The sequence below is a fragment of the Pan troglodytes genome, chromosome 8, assembly GCF_028858775.2.
Source record: "Pan troglodytes isolate AG18354 chromosome 8, NHGRI_mPanTro3-v2.0_pri, whole genome shotgun sequence".
Taxonomy (NCBI): Eukaryota; Metazoa; Chordata; class Mammalia; order Primates; family Hominidae; genus Pan; species Pan troglodytes.
The window spans coordinates 101264209-101288830 of record NC_072406.2 but is presented as its reverse complement, the minus strand read 5'-3'; the positions used below and the strand labels follow the sequence as shown (position 1 = coordinate 101288830).

At 36.2% G+C, this 24622-nt stretch overlaps 1 non-coding gene across 1 annotated transcript; it reads left to right on the top strand.

The window, feature by feature from the left end:
* The first annotated feature begins 6836 nt into the window (after positions 1-6836).
* Positions 6837-6937, top strand: LOC112204702 (small nucleolar RNA U13). Its single transcript, XR_002938369.1, has one exon. It is a non-coding gene; the product is annotated as a small nucleolar RNA U13 (small nucleolar RNA).
* Positions 6938-24622: the final 17685 nt, after the last annotated feature.

Genomic DNA, 24622 nt, shown 5'->3' with positions numbered 1-24622 from the left:
CAGGTACTATTCAAAGCATTTTTTCATGTAATAACTAATAATCTTCACTTTGCGAATGAGGAAACAGTGACACAGAGAAGTTAAGTGACTTATCTTAGGTAAAAAAAAGTGGGAGTAAATAGATGAGCCCAGATTTGGAGTTAGGCAGGTGGGCTCCAGAGTCCATGGTGCACTTTGCTATACTGCCTTTCAATCTCATTTATTTAATAATTTACACTTTTCTTGCTGTTGTGTGATTTTTCCTTTAATGTGTATGTGAGTACATATACTCCAATTATTTTAATTGCTATCCTGGTCTTCCTGTTCTGTCATGAATCAATGCCATTCTCTGTTTCTTTCTTTCTTTTGGTAGTTTCAAATGCATTTTAATACCTGTGAGGTCAATTCTCACTGTTTTAATTTTTCAATTTTTTTCCTAACTACTCCATTATCTTTATTCATACAGATGAACTTTGAAATCATTGTACCAGGTTTCTAAAAAATCATCTAGTGATATTTTCAATTGATTGTATTAAACTTGGAAATTATTTTGAGAAGAAATGATACATTTATAGGACTCTGGTTCACTACATTTATCCTTTTATAAATAGCATTCTTATTTATTTGCAAGACTGATCAATAATAAAAAGGGAAGGTATAAGTGAAACAGAATGAAAAAGGATTTTGGACACAACACAAATTTAGATATATTAAATGAGTACTGTAAATAATTCATAAGTATGGCTGCTTATAAGAAGCTTTTGGTATTTAAAACTTGTAAGGGATTAATATCTGGAAAATACAAGAAGCTCCTGCAAATCAACAATAAAAACAATAATAGACTACTAGATAAGTAGTCTAATAGTCAAATTAAAAAAAATCAACTGTCACCTTACTTGTTAGACTGGCCAAATTAGGAAGCTGGATAATATTACACAGCTGTGCTGTGCTCAAATGTCTCCGTGAATATGTTGGTAGTTCATCTCTGTGGGAGTTTGGTTATTGATTCTAAAAATTCCTTCTCTGATTGCACTTCTTCAGGATCAGGATGATATATCACTTTTTTCTTCCTTCAAATAAATGTATTTGAAAATAAATACACATGAGATTTCTATATAATATCACTATACACAAACAAGAATGGCTATTTAAAAAGACTGATAATAGTAAGGATTAATGAATATGTGGATCAATCAGAATTCTCACATACTTCAGTTGAGTATAATTTGAAATAGCCACTTTGTACAGTTAGTATTTATTATCTACTAAAGCTAAAGGCATCCTTATTTTTTGATCTGGCAATTCCACTTTTAGGTATATAACCAACAAAATAACATGCAATATGCTCCTCAAAATACAATCACTGAAATGCTTATTGCAGCATTAGTTGTAAAAGTCAAAAACTGGGTGTGGGGGGCAATCCCCAATACCCATCAGCATGATAGGTGAACAAATGTGATATATCTACACAATGAAATATTACACTGATCTACAGATACATGCAAAAATATGGAGGAGTCTCACAGACATGGTGTTGAGCGAAAAAAGCCAGACCAAAAAAGAGTACATACTGTATGAGCCATTTTATATAACACAAAAACTAGTGGAACTCCTCTATGCTGCTAGGTTACCCCTGGATGGGCAGGGCTGGAGGGAGCCTGGGGGGGTTTCTGAGATCCTGTTGTTATCCTGATTTTTTATTTGGCTTCTGGTTATGTAAATGTGATTAGTTTGTGAAAATTTGTTGTGCTGAACACTTACGATGTACATACTTTTCTGCAGGTATGTTGTACTTCAATAGAATGCTTTTAAAGTACATGTATGCAGTTTTCCCTGCAGAGGCTCAGTGAAGAGGGCAAACTGTCAGTCTCTCAAGACAATGAGTGGTTTTGATCTTTCTCAGACAATGATCCTTGATTCCAGAGAAAAGCCTGGCCAGATCCCATAACTTTTAACCATAAAGAACCAGATAGACCAAAGTGAATGTTTAAAATATAGTTAACCTATTTTTCAGATTTCGAAAATGGTTGAGTGGAAAAAAAATCAATAGTATTTTCAACTAGAAAGACTGTCCCATATTGACCTTTATATTAATTTTCTGGATAGTTGAATTTGGAATTTCAAAGCTTGTAGGGGTTTCTTTGGGGAAAAATGTGAGTTTTCCAGTGATAGTGTTACTAACTATACAACTTGGAAGTCTGCATCTATTTTGACAAAATAATTTGTGTTTAGTTTACTAATATTGTAATATATTCAATTCTTTTGGAGAAAGAAAACAGACATATTTGTGGATAATTTGCATTGCCTCTTCTCTTAAAGTTTTGCAAATAATACATGATCAATGTTCAAGATGCCATTTCTCTTAGGAATTCAAATTCAGCCATCATTAATAGAGAACTTCCTTTGCACAAAGCACCATTCTGGATATTTTATATTTTTCAATTAATTTAATTTTTATTTCAATTGTGTGATGTGGATATTTAACACCATTATATAGATAAGGAAACTATAGCTATCGAGATTGATTTATCCAGCTAGAATTCTGACTTTAAATCTAGGACTTTTAAAATATCGTGCTAGGTAACCTTCACAGACTGTCTTCTTCTAGAAAATGTCATTGCAGAGAAATCTAGGAGGCAGGGAGCCATATCCTATTGTCACCAAGGCATCATCCTATGCTCATAAATCAGCAGATGTGAGGCCAGGAGAAGCAGGTATGGAGAAAGGAATACAGGCTCAGGAAAGTTACGGGCAGACAGGGAGAGCTTGCCAGGGAGAGTTTTCCAAGCATTTCCATTCTTTTCTACTTAGGATGAGGGCTAAGCAAACAAAATACAGTCCACAGTTTTTTTCTCTGAATCAAACATGAGTTTGACGACCTTATTATAGGGAAATTTACCAGCCCTTTTTCATCTGCACAAGATATTGGTAAGAAGAAACAAACCACAGAGCCCTTTTGTCCCATGATCTTGACCTTGGAATTGCTAAAGAATGTGCTCGTTTTTCTTTGTCAGTAGCTGTATTGGAACTGAAGAGTGAAGAAATTGAATTTTGTAAACAGAGTTTGGAAAAGACGCACTTTGGTTCCAGGAAAGAATTCACAGTGACTCCACTCAATAAGAGTTGAGTTGGCAGCTTCAACATCTTCTCTGGGAAGCCCCCGAGTAGCTTGGAGAATTGATGTTGCATAAAAGGATAATCATTGTCATTTAAAAGAATTAGTGTTTGGGTTCTTCGAGTGACATTGTGAGAAGAAAAATATTTATTAAAGATTAGCCTGTAGAAGGAAAAACTAGACCCCAGAGACAATAACAAGAGAAAAGAGTAGTGATCTCAACTCTCCTCCTATTAGGGAAGAGAAAGCACACACACACACACAAAAAAGTAAAAAAAAAATGTTGGGGTGACTGACATTTTATTCTTTATGCCTTTCCCTTTAAAACAAAAATAGACTTGGAAGTGGAATAGTGAGACCACTTAGATATGTACAAAATTTTACTCTTAAAACTCTCCTTGACCCTTAGAACCTTAGCCCTAATTGCTATTTTCACTTCTAAATATCATTCTGCATGCATTCATTTATTGAATTGTTTGTGCCTACTGAGTCTTTTTTTCCCTTTGGTTGAAAAAGTCAGCTTTCAGAGGCTTTTAATTTTCTTCTAGATTCCTTGAATGACCTCTAAGTTACTACCATAAAAGCCAATTGATGCACAAATATTTTTCCAGAGAGAGGTCATGGTTTTGAAACTTAAGCCTAGGGCTATCATTTGAGCAAAATCTTTTGTTATTTGTGAATTTGCTTTCATTTGGTTTTCCACTTGAAACTAATTAAATAATTTGAATTGAAACAACTTGAGGTACATCTGGAAAGAGCAGCTGCCAAATAAATGCTTGTTGAGTTAATAAATAAGTGAATGAATGGGCTAATCTACTTAAATCTGATTCTGTCTCTGAATCTGAGAAAAAAAAAGTGGTTGAAATGGACTCTTCCTTGATTGGTCCAAGACTTTTACAGGACACTGAAATCTCTAGTTATTTTCATCGTGAATAGTCCTCCGGAATTTCTTTAATGAAGAGATCTTGAATACACAGCTAACCCTTAGAAGAGGTTACAAACTAATTGTCTCTGAGCCAAATCCAGCTCCAAACATATTTTATTTGACATTCACAGTCTTTTAAATTGTTTTAATTTAAATTTACAAACCAGGAGATTTTACCTAAAAGCATAGGTTCTATCTCTTCTTGCACTAGGTCTGCACATCTCCACAATATCACACACACGGAACAGAATAGCAGCTACTTGCTGTAGATAAGACATAGGCTCTACAACTTACTACAGTCCACGTTTGCCCTAAAAGGGATTACTATTAATAGGTATTGGCACTGTTATTTTTCATATATATAGTAAGCACATATTTCTCTGTGTTACAAATTTAGACTGAGAGCTGTATAATTCTAGAAAAAAAATGGAAAAAAAATCATCTGTTTTTCTTTTAATAGAAAAGTTCATTTTATATAAAACTTAAACCTTTAAAAAAAAGTCTGCCTGGCTTCTTTGGGCATCTGTGCTTATTACTATCTTTTTTCTGTGATAGAGATTCTTTGCTTTTTGTTTCTAACAAAGCAAAGAATCTCTATCACAGAAAAAAGACGGTAAAGCAGAAGTTTTTGTTTCTGCTTTTGTTTCTTTTATATAAGTCATAATGGAGAGAAAATCTATTTTTGTCTATAAATCTTTTTCAATGTTTTAATTTTTTCTCTCAAGGTTTATCTGAAAAGTGATTTCATCAACCCATGTTGGAAGCTTATCAGACACTGCTGGTATGGGGCAAAAACTGGGGAGATGAAACCATGAGTCGATTCAGACAAAAAGTCAGTCATGGACTGGGACCTGGTATCACACACTGGGGCTGAGCCAAGCTGGAGTCAGGCAGGAAGCCAAGGACTGGAGCACCAAAATCAGACAATTACCAAGAGGGGCCAAGTCAAGAACTTACTGGAAGAGCCAATTCAGAGATCAGGAAACTTGAAGAAGAAAATATGTTTGGAACCTATATCCTGTCTAGGTCTCAAGACTTCAACACACATAGAAGCTTGAGGCCACACTGGGTTTTTGGCAACTAGGTTTATCTTAAACTTAAAAAAAGTTTTTAAATCATGTTCTAACTAATTTTTCCACCAGGTAACTTGATATAAACATACAAATGGTTTCTTTAGCAGCTTCTTTTAAAGTATACATTTTATTAAAGTATAACACACATTCAAGTGTTCAGCTTAGTGAAATTTTACAAGTGAACATACCAGATAATCAGCAAGTAAATCAATACATAAAACATTATCAGTACCTTTATGCCCCTTACGAGGTACTACTCTTCCAAGGATAGCCACTATGCTCATATATAACACATAGATTACTTTTTTCCTGCTTTTTATTTATACTAGTGAAATAATACAGTTTATACTGGCTTCTTTTGTTCAACATTATATTTGTGAAAATTATATATGTTACATGTAGCATTGTTTTTCTGCTGTTGTATGAAAATTCCACAATTTAGGCATTCATTCTATTCTTGATGGACATTTGAGATAGTTTTGGTTTGGTGCTGGCACAAAAAATTCTGCCATGCACATTTTTTTACATGTTTTATTGTGACTATATGTATGCATTTCTTCTGGACATACGCTCGCAAACGAAATTGCCAAGTCATAGAGAATGGTCATGGTCAACTTTCCTAGATACAGTCAAACAGTATTCCAAAGTATTTATATCAACCCATACTCCCACCAAGAATTTAGGAGAGTTCTGGTTGATCCACAAAATCACCAACACTTGGGATTGCTTATTTATTTTAGCTATTCTTGTAATTGTGAAATGATATTGGTTTCAATCAGCATTTGAACTTTTTTCCTACGTTGGTTGGTCATTTGAATATCTTCTTTTGTAAAGTGTCTTTTCATTTCTTTTGCCTACTTTATCTATTATGTTATCTGATTTTTTTTCTATTCACTTTTGGGAGTTTTAAAATATATATTCTGTATATGAAATTTTTGGTGATATCTGTATTGCAATATCTTTGTTCATTCTGTGGCTCGTCTTATCACTGCCTTAAAAATATGATTTGATGGACTCTCATTCTTAATTACAGTAGCATCCAATGTATCTTTTTTTCTTTATGGTTAGTGCTTCTAGATTGCATCAAGGTCATAAAGACATTCTTACTAAGTTTTAACCTAGGAACTTCATTGCTTTACCTATCGTATTTCAGTCTACCATCTGTCCATCTGAAATTAATTTCTATTTCCAGTGAAAACAAAAATTAGGAATGAAACTTTATTTTGTTCAATATGTATATCCACTTGACTCAACATCGTTTATTAAAATCATCCTTTCCGTGACCCCACTGCACTCCAACAATCAAGTGACCTTGAATATGTAGGTCTGTTTCTGGACCCTCTATCTGTTTCATTGGTCTGTGTGTCTATTCTTGCACAAGTACCACACTGAAACTGCTTAATTACAACATTTCTTAACATCTAGTAGTGTATAAGCTAGTAAGGTTTGTTTTTCCTCTGTAATATTGTCTTAGATTTTTGCATTTCTTAGATTTTGCATTTCTGATAGAAATTATAGAGACATCTTGTTAATTTCTACATGTACACACTTACACACACATACACATACACACAAACTTGTTTGAAATTTGATTGAATTTTCATTAAATTTGTAGACATTTTTACCATGTCGAGTCTCTTTATTCATTAGCATGGCTTTAGTACTTATTTATTAGGCTTTCAGCTTTTTCTCAAACTTACTTTTATTTCTCAACCTTACTTGTATTTCTCAAAAGAACACATTGATTCTTTTGTATCTCACAAGTGTGACTGGGTTTTTAGGCTCATGTGTGAGATGTGCTTCCCTCAAAAATTGTTGTGACTGTGGCATGTTACCTGTGTGATGTGAAAATAAAAAGGCCACACCATCTTCCCTAGGAAATTTAAAGGAACATCACTACTATTTTTAAGTTTTTCACTATTTTGTTAATATATCCTTTTTCTGATTGCATAAAGAATAATTATTTAAAGTATAAAACTTTAAACTACTAAAAAAGAAGAGAGGAAGTCAATAAAATTTAATTCACGATCTCAACCATCTTGTATTAGTGTATTCTTGCATTACTATGAAGAAATACCTGAGACTGGGTAATTTATAAGGAAACAGGTTTATTGGCTCACAGTTCTGCAGACTGTACAACAAGCGTGATGCTGGCACCAGCTTGGCTTCTAGGGAGGCCTTAGGAAACTTACAGTAATGGAGGAAGGCAAAAGGGAAGCAGGCCCTTCTTACACAGCCAGGGCAGGATCAAGAGAGAGGTGGGGAGGTGCTACAGACACACTTAACCAACCAGATTTCATGAGAACTCTCTCATGAGAACAGCACCAAGAGAGATGGTGCTAAACCATTGATGAGAAACTGCTCCCATGATCTAATCAATTTCCACCAGGCCCTACCTCCAATGTTGGGAATTACAATTTGACATGAGATTTGGGCAGGGCCACAGATCCAAGCCATATCATATCTTTTATACTCATGGTGAATATTTTGGTGTAAATATCTTCCATAAGTACCATTAAAAGGGTGTCATATTATATATATATATTCTTGTGTATCCCTCTTTGTCTCTTGATATTTCAGAAATATTTTCTCACTCAAAAATTATCATTTAAACATGACTTTTTAAATTACTAAATAATACTATGGGCATCAAATGTGTGGGTATCAAATAAACTATTTAATAAAGTACTTATTGGTAGTTTCAAATTTTATTTTCAGATAACTTTTTCTATTCCGAATAATGCTATAGCAAACATCCTTGTAAATAAATATTTGATTTTATGACTATTAGAGCTTTTTTAAAATATTGAAATAGAGATGGATACACTTCTAAATGTTTAATTCTCATTGCAAAATTACTATGAAATGTTAACACCAATTGATATAAACCACAACATTGTAAGAAAGGGCCCATTTCTCTGGAACACCAAATGGTGTTGGCAATAAACTACATTTGGTCATTTTCCCCAGAAATATAAAATGCATTTTCCCAAATTTCCCCTGAAAACTTCAGTGCCACATAAGCTCTTTAGGAGATATAGCTTCATGGTTAGTTTTCCTCTAGCGTTTTTCTCATATTACAGTCATATAATGGGATGAAGATTTTAGATATCTCAATCTCTATTTTTCTCTCTGCTTTCAACCTTCAGACCAAAGACGGCAAAACAGAAAAAATAAGATTGATAATGAATAAAAAGATGGATTGCAACCCATAATGGCTAGGGTTGGGAAAACAAGCAGATTTACTGTTGGTGGAAATGTACATTGGTATCAGTTTGAAAGGCAATTTGATTATGTCAGTATCTGTGAGCAGTTAAACACTTAAATGATACATATTCTTCACCAAGCAATTCCACTTTTGTAAATTTTTTCTGAAGGGAAAATTATAAAAGTGCACAAATACTCATAGAAATACTCAGTGCAGTATTGGTGAAATGAGGAAAAAAGAGAGAGAGAGAATGAAAGAAAAAAGAAAATGAACAACTATCATATAGAGAATGCCATGCCATAGAACATCTATGGCACAGAATACTGTATTGATATGTAAAGAAAATGCTATATATATGAATGAATAGATAGTTAAGATATTCTGTAGTATAAAAAGGAAAATGAAGACCAATAGCTGTATCAATTAGGATGGATTCAAATCTAATACAGAAATCTACACATGCAGGTTTAATTTCTTTTTTCCATCATGATACTCATACACAATTATATTTTTATAATATCATATAAAATATATTTTTATAAAATATGGGAGGGGAGGGCTATTTGTGGACTGAAGGAGTCAACTAAGGACATCTCTTCCCAGGCCCCTTCATCCTCTCTTTTACATTTCAACTCAGAGGGCTGCAAGGATCAATATCTCCGCATAGCTGTTACACAACTGTGGCCCTGCTATACATAATAAGACTTACTTTTCTTCTGTAACAAGGAATCAAAGGGCATAAACCCAGGGAGAACTTAATGTAAAGCACCACAAATTTCATCAGGGACCCAGCTCCTTCCTATATTTCTTCTCTGTGATCCTTAACAGGAAGCTTTGGTCACAAGTTTCCATCTCTGGTCTTCCATTTTCCTTTCAGGTAGGAGTGAGAAGGAAAAATGAAGAAGCAGGGATGGCACCTACATCAGTAGAGCAAAACTTTTAGAAATCTTCAGCAGATTTCTGCTTCCATCTCATTAGCTAGAACTGTGGCACAAAATGATCCGTAGCTATAAGTAATGTTAGGAAAAGTAGTTTTTGAATTGGATACAAAGCTGCTTTGAACAAAATTGGAGTTTATGTTAGTTAAGAAAGGATAATAGACATTGAGTGGGCAATTGGCAGTGCCTGCCACAATATCTAGAATATTACTCCATTATCTTGCAAAGGTAAATTAATGTTTAGTTATACCAACACTTCTATACATGATTTCATGTATATATGCATAGAGAAAAGGCTAGAGGGAAATACAGGAGAAGTGGAATTATTGTTGAGCCAAGTGAACTTCTGTTTTCACCTTATGTATGTTTTAATCGCTTCAGCTTTCTTACAGTGAACATGTATTCCTTTCATAAGGATACTTTTACAGATAAAAAGGTCACTCCTAAAATGAAATAAAGAAAAAGGGGAAGAAAAAGAGGCAAAAGCTACTAGGATTTCAAATTCAGATGCCAAGATGGTAGCTCTGTCATAAAAGAAAAAGACCTTCCTAGTCTGAAGTCATTTATCTGGCACCATAGCTGTCTGAGCAGATCAAGTAAAACTTCGAGAAGCAAATTTTAAATCTTCAAGTCTTGGTATCTGTATGATTTCCCAAGTAGTTCAAAGAAAACATTGGACCAACCAACAATATAGAAAAAGCTCAAATCCATCATCCACAATTTTTGTAGGGTCTACTAAAAAATTCTACTATGCATATTCCATGGGAAAATAAAGGACAAACAAAATGGCAAGATCTCTGGCTTCTAGCAACCAGTAGAAATGTTGAGGAGGAGACTTCCTGAACAAGATCCATCTGGATAGGTTATACTATCAGATATGTTGCTATTTCTGCGATGTGAAATGAGATGTGACATAAGTAATAATAAAAGTAGTGAGACCAGTTAATATTTATTGAGTGCTTACTATGTACCAGGCAGTAGGCCAAGTATAATGCAGGACTTCATTCACTGTAATTTTCATTTTGACCTTATAGAAAAGGAAACTGGGAGAAACCAAATGACTTGCTGAAGTCCGCACAGTTAATAAGTGGCAAATCTAGCATTTCAATGCAGTCCATCTGACGGGAGAGCCAAAGTTCTTAAATGCTGTGTTCCACTATTCCTCCTCACTCAGCGAACCTTCTGTACAATCCAGAGATAATCCTGCTTATACTGAACTGTCTCCAAAGACTCACACTTTTGAGCAGACAACAAAGTTGCTGGCCTTTCATTTGGAAGACTGTTGCTAAAATACTCTTGTAACCTCTGAGGAGAGTGAGGCCCTATGGCAAAAGTATAGTACCATAGATGGATTAAATCAGATTAGCCCTACTGAAGGCACAGAGAGACTGACTTAGATTGTGTAGGCCTGTAACAGGCCAAATACCAGTGCTGCAGGGAAACTTGAGGGGCATGCAGTGAGAGACAGCAATCACAGAGCTGGAGCTATGCTGGGAATGTTGGTGCAGCTTAGGGATATAAGTTCTACTCTGGGGAAAGAACCCTTGAGAGAGAAGAAATGGTTGGGTTCCAAGGACTATGGCTTAGTTACATGGTGAGCAGGCAGGACAGTAACTCCTCCTGCCTCACCTCACTCCTCCTTTCTCTGTGAGGAAAAAGCAGCTGACAGGGCAAAGGACAACAGTGAGCCAAAGAGCTATGGAGCTGCTGTGGTCAAGGGTGTCTGTGCTTTTTATGGAATATGGTGCTTATCTCCATGGGTGTTTGATTCTTCATTCTGAAAATTATTTTTTGCACTTCTTCTGGGCCTAGTGCCTAGGTTTATCATTAGTTCAGAGTTACCTTTTTGGGTGGGTTTATCGTTTATGTATACCACATTCCACAGAATTATCCCTGAGAGATTTGTCTGGAATGGCATATTGATTTAATGCATGTATCAACTCCTCTTGATGAGTATGGGTAGCTGGAGAACTAGGTTAATAAACTGATTCCTGCTTTAGCAGAAAAGAATGCTAAGATGTTCACTATGGATGTGTGTTGGGGTAAGTACCAATTCTGATCCTGGGTCATGTGTTCCTGTAGTTTATGGTACTGAATCAGAAAAGGCATGGGAGATAGATGATAACCATTTGGAAATAAGTAGGGGTAAAAATTAGGTGAAAAATATTAGCAGGAAGATCCTGACTGAACATTGGGCTGGCTGGATGTAATAATCTAATAATGCTCCCTTGGACCAATCCATTTCTTGTTCTCTGAAGGACCTTTCTCCTAGCCCTAAATATGTGTCCTTAAATTGCTCCTGATTTTTTATAACTTCACCCTCATTTTCACTCCTCCTAGTCTTCTCTATTCTAAGAAGTTTACTTTCAACGAGTACATTTAAAGGGAGGAATTGCAAATAATATTTTAATTTAATTCAACACAATTCATTGGTCAGTTGAGGTGAATCAAATTCCTCTAGTTATAAATTTCTAAATTTATAAACATTCACACAAGGAATACATACAAGCAAAAGAATATCAACCCTTTCTACCAGTAACAGTTTTCTCATTCACTAGTATGTCACTTTAAACTTTGAAACAAACAGCCTTATGAAGCTTCCCTTGTTCTTAAGCAGAAGCCTTCCCTCTCCCCCACTTTTTTTGAGATGAAGTGTCTCTCTATTGCCCAGGCTGGAGTGCAGTGGCGCAATCTTGGCTCACTGCAAACTCTGCCTCCTGGGTTCAAGCTATTCTCCTGCCTCAGCCTCCCAAGAAGCTGGGACTACAGGCACCCGCCACCACACCCAACTAATTTTTGTATTTTTAGTAGAGACGGAGTTTCACCATGTTGGCCAGCCTGGTCTCAAACTCCTGGCCTCTAGTGATCTGCCCACCTCTGCCTCCCAAAGTGCTGGGATTACAGGCTGAGCCACCGCACCAGGCCCAGAAGACCTTCTATTGTATAATGAGAGACCTTATCATGTACTAGATGCTGGAAGTACAAAGATGAATAAAACATCCACTTCCCTTGAGGATCTCACAATATAAACTGAGTATTTCCACAAAAAAGATGAACAATACTATCATAAAAGCACTCAAAAGGGGGAGCACTTATCAAGAGCTGTGAAGGATCTGGAATTTTATTTTCTTAGCAGGCTAACAAATTAATCTAACACAATTTCATAGAAGCTGGCAAAAGACACAAGACTATAGCATCAAAGACGAAGGACTCTATTACTCATGACACAAACGTAAGTGTCCTCTTTGCTTCAGTTCCTTTTTCCCAACCATTCCCACAAGAGCGCTTTAGATAGATGCTGGACAAGCAGTAGATTTATTTCACAGCTGAGGGCCCCTGAGCTTAGGGAGCCTGTGTCTTTCATACCACACGGTAAGCAAATCTGCCATTTCCTTCAGAGAGAGACATTACATCTATCTTCCAAAGCTATTTGCCACGTAAACATTCTTAAAAAGAAAGGAACAAAAGGACAGCTGGTGCCTCACTCACTAGGCAGGCAGAAACACAAGACCCATGGAGAATTAGCTCTGCCTGGAAATTAAGGAGGGTTTCCCAGAGGAATTGTTTAATTTTTAAAAATAAGTAGGAATTCACCAGGTACAGAAGCGGAAAGAAAGACATCTCAGAAAGTGGAAACTCAGTCAGCAAAGACCTGGAGATAGAATGAGGAAAGGATAAGGACAATTTGAAATTCCTTAGAAAGTAAAATAGTATTCTCAACTTCAAAGAGTTGACCAAATTTTGATCATTATTTAAATTTGTTTTGGCTATAAACTGATACCATAGTAGTCACAGCAGTGTTTGTGAGACAAATTATTGAGCTGAACACTGTGAGACTTGGGTGTAGATCAGGATGCATTCTGCTGGGCTCATTGAGTTCCTGGTGCTGCACAGACGAATACCCCACCACCCACCCCAACTTCTCACAACATTGTGAGAACATTGGTTTAGCTACCTGAAGACAATGTTCTTCCCATGGTCCCCAGGCCCTTCAGATCTGCCAGCCACTCCACGTATGACTTGATCTTTTTTTCTGAACATATACCGGAAGTCATCTAGAACTGGAAACAATTTTTAGGTAGTCATGAGTCTATCTTTTAAACTGTTGAAAATCCGAAAGGCTAAGTCTGTTGATTGCTTCTGGTTCTGCTAGAATTAATGTTGCCAAAGCAACCAGTCAAGCAGTAAAGATATCATATTGGCCGGGTGCGGTGGCTCACACCTGTAATCCCAGCACTTCGGAAGGCCGAGGCGGGCGGATCACCTGAGGTCGGGAGTTTGAGACCAGCCTGACCAACATGGAGAAACCCCATCTCTACTAAAAATGCAAAATTAGCCGGGTGTGGTGGCATATGCCTGTAATCCCAGCTACTCAGGAGGCTGACGCAGGTGAATCGCTTGAACCTGGGAGGCGGAGGTTGCCGTGAGCTGAGATCGTGCCACTGCACTCCAGCCTGGGCAACAAGAGCAAAACTCTGTCACACACACACACACACAAAATCATCCTACCAGCACAATTAGTATTATATGTGGTTTTGGGACTGACGTGGCCCTGCCAAGGAAGGTGCTGAGCAAGGTGGAGAAAAGAATTATTGGTAGCCTGACAACCCTTCCTGAACTGGGACCACCTGCATCAACATAATGGGCAGGGGAAAGAGTTGTTATTGTTAAATGCAGATTTCCAGGTGATACTCCTCTGAATTTTTAAACAAATTCCTTTGGTGGTTTTTATGTACTCAAATATTTTTATACACTCAAATATTAGAACACTCCTGCTAAAATGGTCCTTAGGGAATGAGTCTGTTCTGACTGAGTTAATAGACCTCTCTGGTGAGCAAATGCACTTCTAGGCCTTGGTGGGGAATTTTCCACAAGCTCCCGCCAGGGACCCTCCAACACAGCCTCCTAGGGAAGGATAATTCATTCTCGGTGTCTCACCATAGGGTTGGGCTGGAAGCAGAGATTGTTTCCTCTTATCCTGAGGGTGACTCACACAAGTGACCCGGGAGTACAGTCTATATTTAATCAGCCTGAATGTGATAAGCCTCCGAAGAAGGTCCAAGTGGGTTGTCAGGCTCTGGCCAAGAGGCACATGGGTCATAGATGTGAACAACACACAGTGTGGTTGGATGTTTAGAGAAGCACACTAACAATAAAGTCCTAAGAACACCAAAAAATATGCATCAGGGTAAATGTCATGAAGGCAATAAATGGGGCACAATGAGGGAAGGAATAAAAGATGAATTCAGTTTATTTTCTTTCAAAGGCAAAAAGAAAGGTGTCTTGGGAATCCTAACAAAGAAAACACACTAAGTCTGTGGAAAACGTAAAGGCAGGTAAATACCTGTAGTATGTCCTGAAATAAACATATTTTATATTATAGATGATTATATTTAACACAGTATGTCTTTTAGTCTTCACAACATTCCTCTAAGTTATGTACAATTACACCTGCTTAATAAATGAAGAAACTGAGACTCAGATGGTCTAAATTATGTATCCATGTGTCCCACAAACATTCAGGGAGCACCTACTAGGCATCAAATCGAGGTTCTGTAACCAATCAGTGACTGAACCATGGTTCCAAGCCAGGCCTCTGACTTTATAATGTGGTATTTCTGCTGTCAAATTGCTCACAATATGGTTACAAAATATGAAAATATAAGTTATAATGCACTAAGTAAACTAAAATATAAGATTTATCCCCCAAAAGTACATGATAAACTTCCAAATGAACTGTACAGATTAAAAATATCAATGTCTGTGGTTTTGGAGGACTTTAGAAGTCTTCATACAGAAGTATGGGCTTGAGATGGACTTTTAGGATTTAGAGATGGTCTCAGGAATAGAAAGCATTTGCTCTGAGTTAATACAGGAAGTTTAAAAAGAACCCATTGAACACGTAGATCAAAAATACCAGTTCACTTAAGCAGTATTTGTTGATTCAATAAATACAATGTGCACAATTTCTTAAATCAGTAAACTCTGAGACTCCAAAATCATAATAATATTCAAGCGCCTATTAATTTATAACCCAGTTGAAGAGATAAGACATGAAATTATAAAATAATTAGTGATGAGACCTAACAGCATTATAGAGTTATGTAATAAACCATTTAGCTGTCTAAATCAAGGAATGTCATAATAAATGATAAGATGATGGTTGTCTAAACAGTAAGAGCCAAAGGAATTAGAAACAAAGTAAATGTGACCTCTTGATGATTTTGGAAGTTCCAGGAAGAAAAAATCACTGGAGCAAATTAAAGAAAGAGAGAGGGTGTGTGCGGATGTGCCGGTGTGTGTGTGTGTGTGTGTGTGTGTGTGTGTGTGTTTGCACCTCTGTTGTTTTTCCAGGAAAGGTAGATCTAACATTGTGTTTTAGTCTTTCCGCATTTTTTTCAAGTAAATGACTTCCTAATACTCTAAGAGGAAACGCATGTGATAGTTTTCTTTTCTCTTAAGTATACAATTTTTAATAAGTTCCTATTTCTTAGAATTTTGTATTGTAATTGTCATTTTAATTTTCCTGAGGCTATAAATCTTAACTTCCTACTTGATTCAAGGCACAAGGATAAACTTCTTAGAATGGAAGTTTTTGTGTGTTTTATAAGTGTTTTTTTTCTGGAAAATATTTTTAATTTTTTCTTTTGTTAAAATTTGAAACAAATATGACAAACTGCTGATATTTATTACACCTGGGTAATGGGAACATAAATATTTTATTAATGCACTATATTGTATAATGTTATATTATACTTCTATATACTGTAAACATATGAAATATATAGTATTGTATTACAATTAAATTTTTCAAAATAGACACAAACTCTTCCCAAGTTATTGTACTCCCAAATTCTTGGCAGCAGGAACACTCCTCACAGTAACATCCTGCACCCAGCATCAACATGAATTTACATATTTAAATATTAACAGGATTTAGAGTTGGTCTCAGGAATAGGGAGCATTTGTCTTATTCTGTTCCAGGATCCCACCTGGATACTGGATTATATTTTGTTGTTATGTCTTCTAAGGCTCTTCTTGGCTATGACAGTTTCCTTGTTTTTAATGACTTTGAGAGTTTTGAGGACTGCATGTCAGGTATATTGTAGAATGTCTCTCAACTGGGATTTGTCTAATGTTTTCCCTTGATTATACTGGGTTTATGGGTCTCGGAAGGATGATCACATAGGTAAAGTGCCATTCTCACCACATCATATCTAGGGTTCATACTATCAACACGCTTAATGGCTTTGATGTTGGCCTCAATTACCTGGATGTGATAGTGTTTGTTCAGTTCTTCCATTGTCAAGTTACTTCCCCCGACCCCCACTGACTCTCATCTCTTTGCAAGGGAAGTCACCCTGCACAGCCCATGCCTAAGGAGTGGGGAGTGTCTACATCAATTATTTGGAATTTTTCTGCATGGAGAATTTGTCTCTTTTCCCCTATTTATTAATTTATTCAATTATCTGTTTCTATCAGTGTGGACTTGTGGATGTTTATTTTCTACTTTAAGTTATAATCCAATACTATGTTATTTTGTTGCTCAAATTGTTCCAGCTTTAGCCATTGGCAGCTCTTTTAGTTAGTTCCTGCAGGGCATATATTTTTATATAAGTATGCTATCTTATATGACATTCAGACTGTTGTATATATTCATTTTTAAATGTCAATTTGTTCAAATTATAAAAGTAATACATGCTATGAGAGATAGATTTAATAATACAAAATGCATAAAAAGCTAAAGTCATATACAGCACATAACTCAGTATGAACATTTTAACATATTAAGCTTACTTAACACATTCTTTGGTCCTCAAAGGAACACAATATGGAAAATATGTTGATGAAAGAGAATATTTGTGTCTGAATTATTTATTGATTTTTCCTAATTAAAAAGAGAAATAGGCTGGGCGCGGTGGCTGAGGCATGTAATCCCAGCACTTTGGGAGGCTGAGGCTGGTGGATCACCTGAGGTCAGGAGTTCAAGACCAGCCTGGCTAACATGGTGAAACCCCGTTTCTACTAAAAGTACAAAAAATTAGCCGGGCATGGTGATGCGCGCCTGTAATCCCAGTACTCGGGAGGCTGAGGCAGGAGAATCGCTTGAATCCAGCAGATGGAGGTTGCAGTGAGCCGAGATTGTGCCACTGCACTCCAGCTTGGGCAACAAGAGTGAAACTCCGTCTCAAAAAAAAAAAAGAAAAAAAAGAAAAAGAGAAATATATATATTTTTCTTTTCTCTTAAGCACACAATTTTTAATAAGTTCCTATTTCTTAGAATTTTGTATTGTAATTGTCATTTTAATTTTCCTGAGGCTGTAAATCTTAACTTCCTACTTTATTCAAGGCACAAGGATAAACTCTTAGAATGGAAGTTTTTGTGTGTTTTGTAAGTGTTTTTTTGTAAGATGTGATCAATGATTCAAATCACTTAGTATAACATTTTTATTAAAAAAATAATTTTGCAAATTACTTGGCAATTAAAATGGTTATCATACATCCCTTCTTTGTAATTCATACAGACCAATACCTAAAAGTATAAAGAGCTAAGCCATTGTTGATGTACAGCTACTTAATAGAATATTACCGGTAGGATGATTATGATTTTTACTCAAAAAATGGCAAGAGATTCCAACCAACTAATGGAATGAAGAATGAGTTTCCAGAAAACACATTTCTCAGTACTGAGAATAAAGCAGAAGAGGAAAACTAAGTAAGACACTACACAGCCAAGCACTGGCCCCCAAACTCTAGAATCTTACTAGCAGGGTCTGGAATTTTTAGTTTTAAATTGATGGTAAAGATGAAGACCTGTAAGGAATATGTACATTCGCATTTTTATTCCTGATATTTTAATTTTAATAAATCTCTTTGCCATTAAAAGTTTACGTTTGAACCTTTTTTTTTCCTAAAAAGTGTATACGGCTATTGTATTTTTTGAGTCTTTGCAAAATCTCTCAGACTATTCTTTTCTTGTCCCCATAAATAAAAGAACGTTAATTCTAATTGTAATGGTTTCTGACTTGAAATTCCTATACTTTTAAAAATGGAAATTGAGTTTCTGATCTCCAGTTTTTGTCTTCGGAGGAAAGCTTTCAAGTTTAAATAAACTATTTGAAGCTACCTGGGTTTTAAATTAATATTCATTTATTACAGTAGAAATTTTAAAACCTAGGTTTTTTCAAGGTTTTATGTCTTTTGTCAATCTTATAAATTTATGTATTGAGTCAATGTTTTACAAATCAGAACTATTACTTCTGGAAGAGGCTTTGATAAGTGTTCAATTACCTCAATTTTTAAAAATTAGACTATTTACAAATTTAGTAAATTAAATTATTTAAATATTTTAAATGCATTCCTAATTACATTCAATTTTCTTTTTAAATACTTTAAAATTTGGAGCCCTATCAAGTTTTTCCTAAATACTTAATCATACACTTAATAAATTAACTTACAAATATAGTTAATCTCAAATACCTTAAGCACACAATACAGTTTATTTATTTTGGCAAATTATTTTATAACATTCAGCTTAATTCCAAAACTCTAAAATTAATCACATAGTTTATTAGGAATTGCAAGCTTTATATGTCACAATCTCTTAAACACTACAAACATTTTAAATTCAAATATTGGGAGACTATCCAAAACTTATTCTCCTTTTTTTTTTTTTTTTTTTTTGACAGAGTCTTACCCTGTCGCCAAGGCTGGACTGCAGTGGCACGATCTCGGCTCACTGCAACCTCCGCCTCCTAGGTTCAAGCAATTCTCCTGCCTCAGCCTCCTGAGTAGCTGGGAGTACAGGCGAGCGCCACCATGCCTGGTTAATTTTTGTATTTTTTAGTAGAGACAGGGTTTAACCATATTGGCCAGGCTGGTCACTTATTCTTAAACCTAGCACATAAACTGTAAATCTACAAGTTTGGTTTACCTTTTATTATTAATTTCCCAGGGATGAAAAACTATTTGTGTAAAGAAAACCAGAGTAATACTATTAACATGACATTACCTGATAAGATGAATTGACACTACTTTCAGGTGGAATTGAAGTTATTGTCTTTGTTCAGGCTGCTATAACAAAGTAACATAAGCTAGATGGCTTTCAAACAATAGAAATTTGTCTCTTACAGTTCTAGAGGCTGGGAAGTTCAAGATTAAGGGGCCAGCAGATTCAGTGTTTGGTGAAGACCAGCTTTCTGGTACATAGATGACCATCTTCTCTTTGCACCCTCACATGGTGCAAGGGGGGTGAGAGAGCTCTCTGGAGTTTCTTTTATTAAGAGCACTAATCCTATTCATGAGTGCATACTGTTATGATACATAACAGAGAACAGCACTTAGCATTTCCCTCTGCAATATTTATTACACTGTTTCAGAATTATTCTGTAATAGCAGGGGGTCGGGGGTTGGGGAATGGTCATAGAATGAGTTTAACCGGAGGCTTTCTGTAAAAGGCAGTGAGGGATTATTGAGGATTTGTGAGTAGAGGGGTAAAGGAATCTGCCTTATATTTTAGGAAGACTGACCTGACAGTAGTTTGGAGAAAGGGTTCAAGTAGGGTGAGATTGGAGGCTAGCAGATCAGAAGGTCTGAGGATTTTGTCCAGGAAAGTGATGAGTCTGAACCATAAGGAGACAAAGAACAGGGAAAGTATTAATAAGTTACATTGACTAGCATACGTAATAAATAGGATGTGGAAGGTGAGAGAGAAAAAGATGGTGAGGATGCTTGAGTTTTCTAGGTTAAATAATTCCTCATTAAGATGAAACACACAGCTGGGGTGTTTCTTCCCTATGTTACTATTTCCAGCTTTCCAGATAGACTAATCTTCTGCAAAAGAGGTTTCCAGGAACACTATGATGAAGAAATGAGTTTTCTATTAGTTTATCAGTTTGTGTCACAGGCCTTAGCAATTTCCTGCCCAGAATCTGCATAAAAACATCTTAGCCCAAGATGGGAAGTGATGGCAATACTATGTAGACCTGAACTCTTCTGAAATGCATGTCTAAGTATTCCTGACCAGGAACGATGTGCTCTGAAATGATGCTGCCTACTGCTCCAAGCAAGTGATGAAAATATGCAAGTATTGCTCAGAAGGCATGTCTAATTGGATAGTATCCTTTTGGGTGGCAAGGAGAAACTATCCTGTAAGAAAACAGGATGTAGAGAGTATTTGTCTGCCAAGATTCTTCCCAACTGCTGTTTCCCAATGGTCAAATTTTTGTCCCACAAGGAGATAATGTCCCTGCACTTCTGGGTTGTGTCATCCAGTCTCTTCAGTGACATCTTGAGATGCTAGGTCCCAAACTTTGCTGTGTAGTGTTTATTTAAAACCAGAACTGATGGTAAGAACCAGAAACTCCAGGTGTGCATGTGTTCAGCCAAGGCAAAAGATCCAACACACTCAGGGAAAGTTACTGAGTGTTCTCAGGCAGCAGAACAATGAGGATTAAGGAGAAATTAGGGTAGTGACAGGTGGGGTAGTAGTTGTGAAGATAGGTGGAGTTGGAGGAAACTGAAGGGGTCATAAGATCCATGTCCCATACATAATTTATCCTTCTTTTTCACTGGCGGAGGCATCACACTAAGTGTTTGATACATATCACCTGATCTTCACATCAACCCTATACACATTTTACACATAAGGACATTAAGGTTCAGAGGCATAATATGTGTTGACAAAGCCCACATGGCTAGTAAGTGTTGAGGCTAGAATTCAAACCCAGTTTGCTTGGTTCTAACACCTGAGATTTTTCTATAGGTCACACTGATCTAGTAGATAACTAAAAGTTGTTTATGAGGGTTAAACTTCTATGCTTTTGTCCTCTTATAGGCTACATTATAACATACTTCCTATGTTAAAATTTAATGTCTCAGAAAACTGAACTAAAATCTCCTGCCCATTCTCACATATTTTCTCCAAATGAAGTAGGTAGGAATCTACATAGTATGAATAAAAGAGTTACTTTACATATGCAATGATTCTTGGCTTCTGTAGTTATTAAAGAATTATGAAGCTAATGGTATCCCAAAAACTACATACAATGTTGAATCAGGAAGAAATTGAAATCCTTAACAGAACAATAATGAGTCCTGAAATTGAATTGTTAATAAAAAACCTACCAACCAAAAAAACCCTGAAACAAATCGAATCACAGCTGAATTCTACCAGACGTACAAAGAAGGGCTAGTATCAATCTGACTGATGTTATTTCAAAAAATCTAGGAGGAGGGACTCCTCCCTAACTGATTCAGTGAGGCCAGCATCATTCTGATAGCAAAACCTGACAGAGACAAAACAACAACAAAATAATAATAAAACTTCAGGCCAATATCTCTGATGAATATAGACACAAAAATCCTAAAAAAAATTACCAAATCCAGCCGCACATCAAAAAGCTAATTCACCATGATAAGTAGGCTTTATTTCTGAAAAGCAGTGTTAGTTCAACATGCGTAAATCAATAAATGTGATTCGTTACATAAACAGACCTAAAAACCAAAACCACACGATCATCTCAATAGACACCGAAAGGGCTTGCAATAAAATTCAACATTCTTCTGTGTTAAAAACCATCAACAAACTAAGCATCAAAGGAACATACCTCAAAATAATAAGAGCCATCTATGACAAACTCACAGCCAATATCATGTTCATACTGAATGGACAAAAGCTGGTCACATTCCCCTTGAAAACCAGAACAAGACAAGGATTTCCAATCTCATCACTCCTATTCAGAATAGTACTAGAAGTCCTAGCCAAAACAATCAGGCAAGAGAAAGAAAAGACATGCAAATAGGAAGAGAGGAAGTCAAACTATCTCTCTTCACAGATGATATGATTTATACTTAGAAAATCCCACAGTCTCTGCCCAAAGGGTCCTAGAACTGACAGACAACTTCAGTAAACTTTCAGGATATAAAATCAGTGTACAAAAATCAGTAGCATTTCTAGACACCAATAACATTCAAGTTAAGAGCTAAATTAAGAACAAAATTCCACTTACTATAGCTTTAAAAAGAACAAAATATCCAGGAATACAGCTAACCAAGGAGATGAAAGACCTCAACAACAAGAATTACAAAATACTACTGAAGTAAATAAGTGATCACAATGCTATTTCTATCAAACAATCTGCATCATTTTTCACAGAATTAGAAAAAAAGACTCTAAAATTTATATGGAACACAAAACAGCCCAAATAGCCAAAGCAATCCTGAGCAAAAAGAACAAAGTCGGAGGCATCATACTACCCAACTTAAAACTATACAAGACTACAGTAACCAAAACAGCATGGTACCAGCACAAAAACAGACACATAGACCAAGGGAAAAGAAAAGAAAATCCAGAAACAAAGTGATACACCTACAATCATCTGATCTTTGACAAAGTTGACAAAAACGAACAATGGGGAAAGAACTCCCTATTCAATAAATGATGCTGAGATAATTGGCGAGCTGTATGCAGAAGATTGAAACTGGATCCCTTCCTTTCACCATATACAAAAATTATGCCAAGATGGATTAAAAAATTAAATGTAAAACCCAACACTATAAAAATGCTAGAGGAATACTTAGGAAGTACTATTCTGTACATAGGCCTTGGCAAAGATTTCATGAAAAAGACTCCAAAAACAACTGCGGCAAAACCAAAAATTCATAAGCAGGGCCTAATTAAACTAAAGAGCTTCTGCACAACAAAAGAAACTATCAACAGAGTAAATAGGCAACCTGCAGAATAGGAGAAAATACTTGCAAACTATGTATCCAACCTACAGAATAGGAGAAAATACTTGCAAACTATGTATCCAACAAAGGTCTAATATCCAGAATCTATAAGGAACTTAAATTTACAAGCAAAAAAAAAAAAATACAACAACAAATAACCCCATTACAAATGGGCAAAGAAAATGAACAGACACTTCTCAAAAGAAGACTTACAAGAGGCCAACAAACATGAAAAAATGCTCACGATCACTAATCATCAGAGAAATGCAAATCAAAACCACAATGAGATACCATCTCACACCAGTCAGAATGGATATTGTTAAAAAGTCAGGCCTGGCACTGTGGTTCACGCCTGTAATCCCAGCACTTTGGGAGGCCGAGGTGGGTGGATCATGAGGTCAGGAATTCAAGACCAGCCTGGCCAACATGGTGAAACCCTGTCTCTACTAAAAATACAAAAATTAGCAGGGCGCAGAGGCAGGCGCCTATAATCCCAGCTACTCGGAAGGCCTTGAGGCAGGTGAATCGCTTGAACCTGGGAGGTGGAGTTTGCAGTGAGCCGAGATCGCGCCACTGCACTCTAGCATGGGCGACAGAGTGAGACTCCATCTCAAAAAAAAAAAAAAGTCAAAAAATAGCAGATGTTAGTGAGGTTGTGAACACTTATAAATTGCTGGTGAGACTGTAAATTAATTCAGCCACTGTTGAAAGCAGATTGGAAATTTCTCTAAGAACAAAAACAAAACTACCATTTGACCCAGCAATCCCATTACTGAGTATATACTCAAAGTATATATCTATTCTACCAAAAAGATACATACACTCATATCTTCATTGCAGCACTATTCACAATAGCAAATATACGGACTCAATCTATATACCTATTAATGGTAGGCTGGAAAAAGAAAATGTGGCACATATATAGCCATATAATACTATGCAACCGCAGAAAAAGCAAAATCGTGTTCTTACCCGAAACGTGCATGCAGCTGGAGGCCATTATCCTAAATGAATTAACACAGGAACAGAAAACCAGATACCACATGTTCTCACTTATAAGTGGAAGCTAAACATTGAGTACACATGGGCACAAAGGTGAGAACAATAAACACTGAGGCCTACTTACAGGGAGAGGCTAGGTGGAGGATGAGGTTCAAAAAACTACCTTTTGGGTATTATGCTCACTACCCGGGTGATGAAATCATTTGTACTCCAAAGTACGGTGATACACAATTTACCCATCTAACAAACCACACAAAGACCCCCTGCATCTAAAATAAAAGTTGAAAAAAAATAAAATTTGTTTGTTTTTAAAAAGTTATGCAGAAAAGGCAAAACAAGATGGTCAAATAAAAGTCTCCAGCAATTATTTCCTTCACAGGAGCACCAAATTTAACAACTATCTACAAACAAGAACACCTTTATAAGAACCAAAAATCAGGTTAGCAATCATAGTACCTGGTTTTGACATCAAATTAAGGAAAGAGGCACTGAAGAGGAGCATAAAGGTAGTCTTGAATTGCCTATACCACCCCTCCCTGATTCCCCTACAGTGGCTGCATGGCACAGAGCCAAGTTGAATCTGCGAACTTGGGGAAGGGAGAGTATATGATTGTAGGACTTTGCATTGGAGCCCAGTGTGGACCTGTCACA